The sequence below is a fragment of the Arachis duranensis genome, chromosome 5 (assembly GCF_000817695.3).
Source record: "Arachis duranensis cultivar V14167 chromosome 5, aradu.V14167.gnm2.J7QH, whole genome shotgun sequence".
In the NCBI taxonomy this organism is placed as follows: domain Eukaryota; kingdom Viridiplantae; phylum Streptophyta; class Magnoliopsida; order Fabales; family Fabaceae; genus Arachis; species Arachis duranensis.
The window spans coordinates 53,383,968-53,393,657 of record NC_029776.3 but is presented as its reverse complement, the minus strand read 5'-3'; the positions used below and the strand labels follow the sequence as shown (position 1 = coordinate 53,393,657).

Below are 9,690 nucleotides of genomic sequence, written 5' to 3'. Positions count from 1 at the left end.
CTTTAAATTCTAGAATCATATCTTTTAGTTTCTTGTTAGTTAAGTAATTAATTTTAATTTTTAAAAATTAAATCTTTTCTAACCATATCTTTTTAATCATATCTTTTCATTTTATCCCTTATATCACATCTTTTTCAAAATATTATCTTTTTCAAAAAAATTTGATTTCAAAATATCTTATCTAACTTCTTTTCTTTTTATCTTTTCAAATTTGATTTTAATATCTTTTTCAACTAACTAATTAACTTTTTGTTTGTTTCTTATCTTTTTCAAAACCACCTAACTACTTTTCCTCTCTAATTTTCAAAAATATCTCATCCCTTTTTCAAAATTCTTTTTAAATTAACTAATTGTTTTAAAATTTAATTTTAATTCTATCTCACCTTTAATTTTTGAAAATCACTAACTACTTTTTCAAAATTTATTTTCGGAATTCCTTCCCTCTCCTCTTCTTCTATTTATTTATTTATTCACTAACACTTCTCTTCATTTCAAATCACTGCCTCTATCCTCACCCTTGTGTTTGGATTCTCCATTCTTCTTCACTCTTATTCCCTTTCTTTTTCTACTAATAATAAGGAACCTCTTTACTGTGACATAGAGGATTCCTCTTCTTTTTCTGTTCTCTTCTCTTTCATATGAGTAGGAACAAGGAAAAAGGCATTCTTGTTGAAGCTGATCCAGAACCTGAAAGGACTCTGAAGAGGAAACTAAGAGAAGCTAAATTACAACAATCCAGAGACAATCTTGCTGAAATTTTCGAACAAGAAAAGGAGATGGCAGCCGAACCCAACAACAATAATGCAAATTCCTGCCATTGTAGCAAACAATTTTGAGCTGAAACCTCGACTAGTTGCTCTAATGCAATAAAACTGCAAGTTTCATGGACTTCCATCAGAAGATCCCTATCAGTTTTTAACTGAGTTCTTGCAGATCTGTGAGACTATAAAGACGAATGGAGTAGATCCTGAAGTCTAGAGACTCATGCTTTTCCCTTTTGCTGTAAGAGACAGAGCTAGAACATGGTTGGATTCTCAACCTAAGGATAGCTTAGACTCCTGGGATAAGCTGGTCACGGCCTTCTTGGCTAAATTCTTTCCTCCTCAAAAGCTGAGCAAGCTTAGATTGGATGTTCAGACATTCAAACAAAAAGATGGTGAATTCCTCTATGAAGCTTGGGAAAGATACAAGCAGATGACCAAAAGGTGTCCTTCTGACATGCTTTCAGAATGGACCATTCTGGATATATTCAATTATGGTCTGTCTGAGTTCTCTAGGATGTCACTGGACCATTCTGCAGGTGGATCCATTCACCTAAAGAAAATGCCTGCAAAAGCTCAAGAACTTATTGACCAAAAGGCTGACAAAGGACTGCTGATGCTGTTGGATTCTGACTTCCTTTCACTTGAAATGGATTTTCTGGAGCTACAGAACTCCAAATGGCGCGCTTGCAACGGCGTTGGAAAGTAGACATCCAGAGCTTTCCAGCAATATATAATAGTCTATACTTTATTTGAGATTAGATGACGTAAACTGGCACTCAACGCCAGTTCCAAGCTGCATTCTGGAGTCAAACGCCAGAAACACGTCACGAACTAGAGTTGAACGCCAAAAACACGTTACAACTTGGCGTTCAACTCCAAAAGAAGCCTCTGCACGTGTAAAGCTCAAGCTCAGCCCAAGCACAAACCAAGTGGGCCCCAGAAGTAGATTTCTTCATCAATTACTTACTTCTGTAAACCCTAGTAGCTAGTTTAGTATAAATAGAACTTTTTACTAGTGCATTATACGTCTTGGATTGTATTTTTTGATCTTTTGATCACGTTTGGGGGTTGGCTATTCGGCCATGCTTGGACCTTCATCACTTATGTATTTTTAACGGTGGAGTTTCTACACACCATAGATTAAGGGTGTAGAGCTCTGCTGTACCTCAAGTTTCAATGCAATTACTACTATTTTCTACTCAATTCCGCTTGTTCTTATTCTAAGATATTCGTTGCACTTCAAAATGTTGAATGTGATCATCCGTGACACTCATCATCATTCTCACCTATGAACGCGTGACTGACAACCACTTCCGTTCTACCTTAGACTGGGCGCATATCTCTCGGATTCCTTAATCAGAATCTTCGTGGTATAAGCTAGATTGATAGCGGCATTCATGAGAATCCGGAAAGTCTAAACCTCGTCTATGGTATTCCGAGTAGGATTCCGGGATTGAATGACTGTGACGAGCTTCAAACTCACGATTGTTGGGCGCGATGACAAACGCAAAAGAATCAAGGGATTCTATTCCAACATGATCGAGAACCGACAGACGATTAGTCGTGCTGTGACAGAGCATTTGGACCTTTTTTACTGAGAGAATGGGATGTAGCCATTGACAACGGTGATGCTGATGAGAGAACTTTTGTGTGGTTTAGAATTCAGAATAAATTCCCGTTGCAAGTATAGCTTCTAAACCAACAAAAGTACTTTCATACAAACGTTTTGGTTGTCACAAGTAACAAACCCCTAAACAAATTGATAATCGAAGTATTTAAACCTCAGGTCATCTTCTCAAGGAATTGCAGGGAGGTATGTTCTTATTATTGGTTATGAGTTTGTAAATTGGGGGTTTTAAAAAATGAGGACCAATTATGATAAATGACGAATAAAATTAATAAATGACTGTAAAATAAACTCTTGGCAAGGTATGAGAAGTTAGAAATCCTATCCTAGTTATCCTTATCAATGATGATGAAAATTGAATCTTAATTCCACTTAGTTAACCTCTGCTGGTGCAAAGGAAGGTCAAGTGGCTAATTATTTTGATCTCCAAATCCTAGTTAATTCCTAGAAAAAAATTGGGATTATAGAAGTTCAAGCTAATTAGCAAAGATAGCGATTATCGATCACGTTGAGTTTAATAACTCAAGAGTTACTAATTTCCTAACCAAAGCCAAGAATGTGGAAAGCTGATGAGCGGATAATTTATATGCTTTTTGGCATTATTTTTAGGTAGTTTTTAGCATGATCTAGTTACTTTTAGGGATGTTTTCATTAGTTTTTATGCTAAATTCATATTTCTGGACTTTACTATGAGTTTGTGTGTTTTTCTGTGATTTCAGGTATTTTCTGGCTGAAATTGAGGGACCTGAGCAAAACTCTGATAAGAAGGCTGACAAAGGACTGCTGATGCTGTTGGAATCTGACCTCCCTACACTCGAAATGGATTTTCTGGAGCTACAGAACTCCAAATGGCGCTCTCTTAACGGTGTTGGAATTTAGACATCCAGAGCTTTCCAGAAATATATAATAGTCCATACTTTGTTTGAGATTAGACGATGTAAATTGGCGCTCAACGCCAGTTCCATGCTGCATTCTGGAGTCAAACGCCAGAAACACGTCACGAACCAGAGTTGAACGCCCAAAACACGTTACAACTTGGCGTTCAACTCCAAGATAGGCCTCAGCTCGTGTAACATTCAAGCTCAGCCCAAACATACACCAAGTGGGCCTCGGAAGTAGATTTATGCATCATTTACTTATTTCTGTAAACCCTAGCAGCTAGTTTATTATAAATAGGACTTTTTATTAGTGTATTAGCAATCTTTGAACGTTTAGTTCTTAGACCTTGGGGGCTGGCCTCTCGGCCATGCCTGAACTTTCATCACTTATGTATTTTCAACGGTGGAGTTTCTACACACCATAGATTAAGGGTGTGGAGCTCTGCTGTACCTCAAGTTTCAATGCAATTACTATTACTTTCTATTCAATTCTCTTTTATTCTTATTCCAAGATATACGTTGCACTTCAACTTGATGAATGTGATGATCCGTGACACACATCATCATTCTCACCTATGAACGTGCGTGATTGACAACCACTTCCGTTCTACCTTAGATCGGGCACATATCTCTTGGATTCCATAATCAGAATCTTTGTGGTATAAGCTAGAATTGATGGCGGCATTCATGGGAATCTGGAAAGTTTAACCTTGTCTGTGGTATTCCAAGTAGGATTCCGGGATTGAATGACTGTGACGAGCTTCAAACTCGCGATTGCTGGGCATAGTGACTGACGCAAAAGAATCAAGGGATTCTACTCCAAGCTGATTGAGAACCGACAGATGATTAGCCGTGCTGTGACAGAGCATTTGGACCATTTTCACTGAGAGGATGGGATGTAGCCATTGACAACAGTGATTCCCTACATACAGCTTGCCATAGAAGGGAGTGATAAAATTGATAAAAGCAGTAGGAAAACAGAGATTCAGAAGGAAGACAGCATCTCCATGCACCTATCTGAAATTCCCACCATTAATTTAAATAAGTATTCCTATCCTTTATTATTTAAGCAAGTATCTCTTTATATTTCCCATAACCAATTATTATCCGCCTAACTGAGATTTACAAGATGACCATAGCTTGCTTCATACCAACAATCTCCGTGGGATCGACCCTTACTCACGTAAGGTATTACTTGGACGACCCAGTGCACTTTGTTGGTTAGTTGTGCGAAGTTGTGAATTAAATTTTAGACACCATGATATTGAGCACCAAGTTTTTGGAGCCATTATTGGGGAATTAATTCCGTACAACAATAAAGATTACGAATCACAATTTCGTCCACCAAAAGCTAAATTGAAATCATAAATCTGAAGACATCTCAATAATGTATAATCCTAACATGAAAAGTTCATAAGCCAATTGGGCAACATAAATCAAATACCAATAAAAGCATTAAAGTATCTCAAAGTAGAAGAGAAGTCAAAATAAAAGAATATTGAACATGATATGAAGAGTTGAAATAAATCCCAATTTCTAAATCCTAATCCTAAATCCTAAGAGAAAGGAGGGAGCCTCTCTCTCTAAAAACTACATCTAAAACTAAAATTATGAGTAATGAAAGCTTGATTATAAATGAATGGATTCCCCCACTTTATAGCCTCTAATCTGTGTTTTCTGGGCCGCAAACTGGGTCGAAAACAGCCCAGAAATTACTGGAGAAGAAATCTGCCACGCTGATTTTTGTAACTGCGACGCATCCGCGTGGATCACGCATTCGCGTTGCCTAGCGTCAAGGAAACTATGGCATACTATATATCAAATCGAATCCCCGAATGTTAGCTTTCCAACGCAACTAAAACCGCATCGTTTGGTCCTATGTAGCTCAGGTTATGACTGTTTTAGTGCGAGAGGGTCACGCTGACAGCTTTACAGTTCCTTCAATTTCTTGTATTCCTTCCGCTTTTGCATGCTTCCTTTCCATCCTCCAAGCCATTCCTGCCCTATAATCCTTGAAATCACTGAACACACATATCACGGCATCTAATGGTAATAAGAGAGGATTAATATTAGCAAATATAAGACCAAATAAGCATGTTTTCAATCATAGCACAAATTCCGGAAGGAAAACGTAAAACATGCGATTAGTATGAATAAATGGGTAAAGAGTTGATAAAAACTACTCAATTGAGTACAAGATGAACCATGAAATAGTGGTTTATCAACCTCCCCACATTTAAACATTAGCATGTCCTCATGCTAAGCTCAAGAGAACTAAAAGAGTGAAGGGGAATGGTAGAATGTATGAAATGCAACCTATCTATATGAATGCAACTACATGCAAAAATGATTCTACCTACTTGGTTAAAAGTAAATAACTTCTCCAAGACAAAAATAATTCAAATTCCACTAATTCAAATCATATAAAATAAAGACAAGTAAACTTGTAAGAAGATAGCTCATGAAAGCAGGGAACATAGAATCAAGCATTGAACCCTCACTAGTAGTGTATATCACTCTAATCTCTCAAGTGTCTAGGGTCAATCACTCTACTCTTCCCTAGTCATTCTTTCTAAACTTTGTTCTTCAGCTAACCAATCAACAAATATTTAATGTATATATACAAACATCATGAGGTCTTTTCAGGGTTGTAATAGGGCTGAGGTAAAGGTAAGGATGTACATATAAGGCTAAGTGAGCTAACAGAGTGAATCCTTGATTAGTCTAAGATCTCACCTAACATATACATACTTTATAAAATTTAAAATTCTTTACCTAGCTACCTAAATTTTTCCCACTTTTGTATTACATGCTCATGTATCAAACTTATTTTTGAATTTTGTCCCATGTGCATTGCTTTATTTTGCATTTGGGGAATTCTTTTGTATCCCCTTATTTAATTACTTAATATTTTTTTTCAATGCATATGGTAATTTAATTATTTTGATTTCACATGAGCATGCTTTCCAAAACTTTTATTTTGAAATGTCTTTATTCTTTTTAACTTTCTACCTTTGTTTTTATCATCCATGTTCCCATAAGGTTCCCCACACTTAAACAATACACAATTTCTATCTTAAGCTAACCAAGAATTCAACTTGGGATTTTTATTTTGTTTTTCTGCTTAAGGCTAGTAATGTGGTTATAAAACAAGAGGGGATTAAAAGCTCAAAGGGGGCTAACAAGGGTGATGTAAAAGGTAGGCTAATTTGGGATAAGTGAGCTAGAATTAAATAATGGCCTCAATCATATGCAAGCCTGTAAATACACTAAATAATGGACATATATAATGGAACAAAGCAAAGATTGCAATTATAGAGAAGAAAACACACAAGAATAAAATATTATGGTTAAATAGTGTAACCATGTAAATAAGCTCAAATCTCACAGGTTATGTGTTCTTTGGCTCAAAAACTATGTTCCAAATACAACTTCAAACAAATTTAACACATAGAAAATTTTAATTAATTTTTTTTCAATTTAAATTAGTGAAATACAATAAAAATTTCTTGAAAAAGAAAATATTACTTTAACCAAGTAGTAACTAAATGCATAAAATCAAACAAACATACAATATTGGTGTTAAAATAGGAAGTAACTAACCCACGGAAGTCAGTATCGACCTCCCCACACTTAAAGATTGCACCGTCCTCGGTGCATGCTGAGATGTACAAGTGGATGGGGGTTGTGGTTCTTCAGCTGGGGCTCTTTTTGTTCCTTTTCTTACCGGTAGTTTGGGAGTAGCTTTCTCTCTACCCTTCTTGGTGGCCATCCTAAAAAAGGGAGAAAGAAAGTAACTTTTAAAGCTAAGGTTTAGAGCAAGGAAGAGAATGGGAAAGGTGGTAATCAATGCACAAGAATGGATAATGATGTGAACACATGGTCATGACTACATGTGGCAAATCAACAATTGAAATATAGGAAGTGCATGTGAAGAAAATTGAATGCAAGGTGTTTATTGGCATGCCGGCAAGGGAATGAGTAGCATAGATCAAGCATTCAATGTCCAAGTTAGATTACCAAGTCTTTCAAACTAACAACATATTTGTAATAACAATTATATTTAAGTAATAAAATATAAAAAGGGTTTTGTAAAAAAACAAGCATTTAGAGTAGTAGATAAAAAGAAATCGAAAAAATAGTGCACAATGCCATACGGGCTTTTTCACAAACACATAGCAAGCATGGTGAATAATCTATTGAAAGTATTAAATTAAACATGCAAGCAACCCTTCAAAAAGTAATATATAATTGTCAAACAATTTCATAATAATTCACAAGAAAATAATTTGCCAATTAAATTTTTTAACACCAATATAAAAATAACAAATTCAGAAAAGAAAATAAAAATATGCACAAAATGAAAAAAAAATGCAATGAATGAAAATATGCAATTAAATTAAATAAAATAGAATGAAGGTGAGAAGGAATGAGAAGTGAAAGAAATAAAGTAAGAAAGAAAGAAGAAAGAATAAGAAAAGATAGAAAAATTATGATTAGAGAAGAAAAGATAAGAAAATTGGCTGATCTGGATATTCTGCGCGCCGCTTGTGACGCGGACGCGTGAATGACGCAGTCGCGCGGATAGCACTTACATGAAATGACGTGGACGCGTCATCCACACGGTCGCGTAGATCGATCTGTGCCATTAGCGCGAGGACAGCCGCGCGGTCGCGTAACTTTCTCTTTGAAGCTCATATTGCCAAATTTTAGGGTGACGCGGTCGTGTGGGTGATGCGATCGCGTTGTGGGCCAATATTGGGATATGACGCGGACGCGTGGGGCACATGTTCGCGTGGTAAGGTCTGTGTGTCTAGCGCCAGTCCAGCATCACTCCAGCTCATCTTTCGGCCATGCACCCTTTTGACATCGATTTTCAGGTCACGCGGCCGCGTGGGTGACGCGGTCGCGTGGGAGGCCAATGTTCCCAACTGACGCGGACGTGATGACAAGTCATCATATACCCATTTTTCAAGCTAATTTCACTTGTTTTGTTAGCATTTATGCACTTTCTTGCATCCTAAGTAAGTGATTTGGAGTGAAAATGCATAACTTCTTTAAATCAAGCAACCACCATGAATTTAATGTTAATCATTGAGGTTTGAGCTAATTTTAATTGCATTTTAATTGATTTATAAGCCTCTTGAATTTAGTGATACTTTGAGTGGTTGTTTGGTTTATTATAGGTGAAGAAAAGAAAAGAAAATGAAAAGCGTGGCCGAAGAAGCGTGACACAAGAAAAGGAAAGCGTGGCCAAAGAGGAGAGAAGCGTGCCGCATCACAATGGGGAAGCAACATTGCCCTCCACAAGGGCAGAATGCCCTCTAGGAGGGCAGCATTAAGTTACCAAGCCAAGGAAGGCAACTCTGCCCTGCCCACTCCAAGGGCAGAGCACAAAATGGTGCCTTGGAGCCAAGAGAAGCAAACTCTGCCCTGCCCTTGTGGAGAGCAGAATCGGGCACCTCAAGGAAAGAAATCAAGAAAAAAAGGTCACCCATGCATGCCACAAGGTTCGAACAAAGAACCATGAGGAAGCCAAGCCTTGAGACCCACTACCGTGCCAAGAAGCCAAAAAAATAAAATAGCGTGTTTGCACTCTCCCAGGATCGAACCCAAGACGTGAAGGAAGGACCCTGCCCTGCCTTTGGCGCGGGCAGGGCAGCAATTGAACTAGGCGCACAAATTTTGAAATCTGGCGCACCAACTTTGCTTCCTAGCGCACCAATTTCCTCGTCCTGGCAGCATCTGGCGCGCGCGTTCCTTCCCTGGCGTACCAACCCGTTCCTGCCCTGCCCTTGGCGCGGGCAGGGCAGCGTTTAGCGTCCCACGCACCAAACACTCTTCCTGGCGCACCAAATTTCCTTCTGGCAGCACCATCCGCACGCACGCCTCACATCCTGGCGCATCAGCTTTCCCGCCCTGCCCTTGGCGCGGGCAGGGCAGCCTCTGGCGTACCCTTGGCGCGGGCAGGGCAGCTTCTGGCGCACCAAACTCGTGCCACACGCGCACCATGGCCGCACCAACTCGCACATGGCCGCACCAAATCCACGCACCAAGCTTTATTTTTCTGCCCTGCCCTCCACAAGGGCAGGGCAGCCTCCTGGGAGTGAATCTTTTTGGGCCAAAATTTTTCAAATTAAAATTTCTTTTGAACTCATTTCTTCACCAATTAAAAAGCCCATCCAAATCCCATTATCCAAGAATAGAAAGTGTATAAATAGGACTTAGTTTGATGTAATTAAAAAAAAACTTTTAGCTACCTTTACTTTGAGCTTTGAATTTTTACTCTTATTTTTGAGAGCTTTTGAATTTCCTTTGTCTTTGAGCTTTCTTGAGAGACTTGTCCGAGAACTAAGAGGATCAAGGGAGAATTGAATGATCTCCTTCCTCATTCCCCTTGGGCAATTCTACTCTTCTGTTT

General features: G+C 38.3%; 1 non-coding gene across 1 annotated transcript; it reads right to left on the bottom strand.

Annotated features, from left to right (window-relative positions):
• Positions 1–1,116: 1,116 nt before the first annotated feature.
• On the bottom strand, positions 1,117–1,224 carry LOC127748061 (small nucleolar RNA R71). Its single transcript, XR_008010004.1, has one exon. It is a non-coding gene; the product is annotated as a small nucleolar RNA R71 (small nucleolar RNA).
• Positions 1,225–9,690: the final 8,466 nt, after the last annotated feature.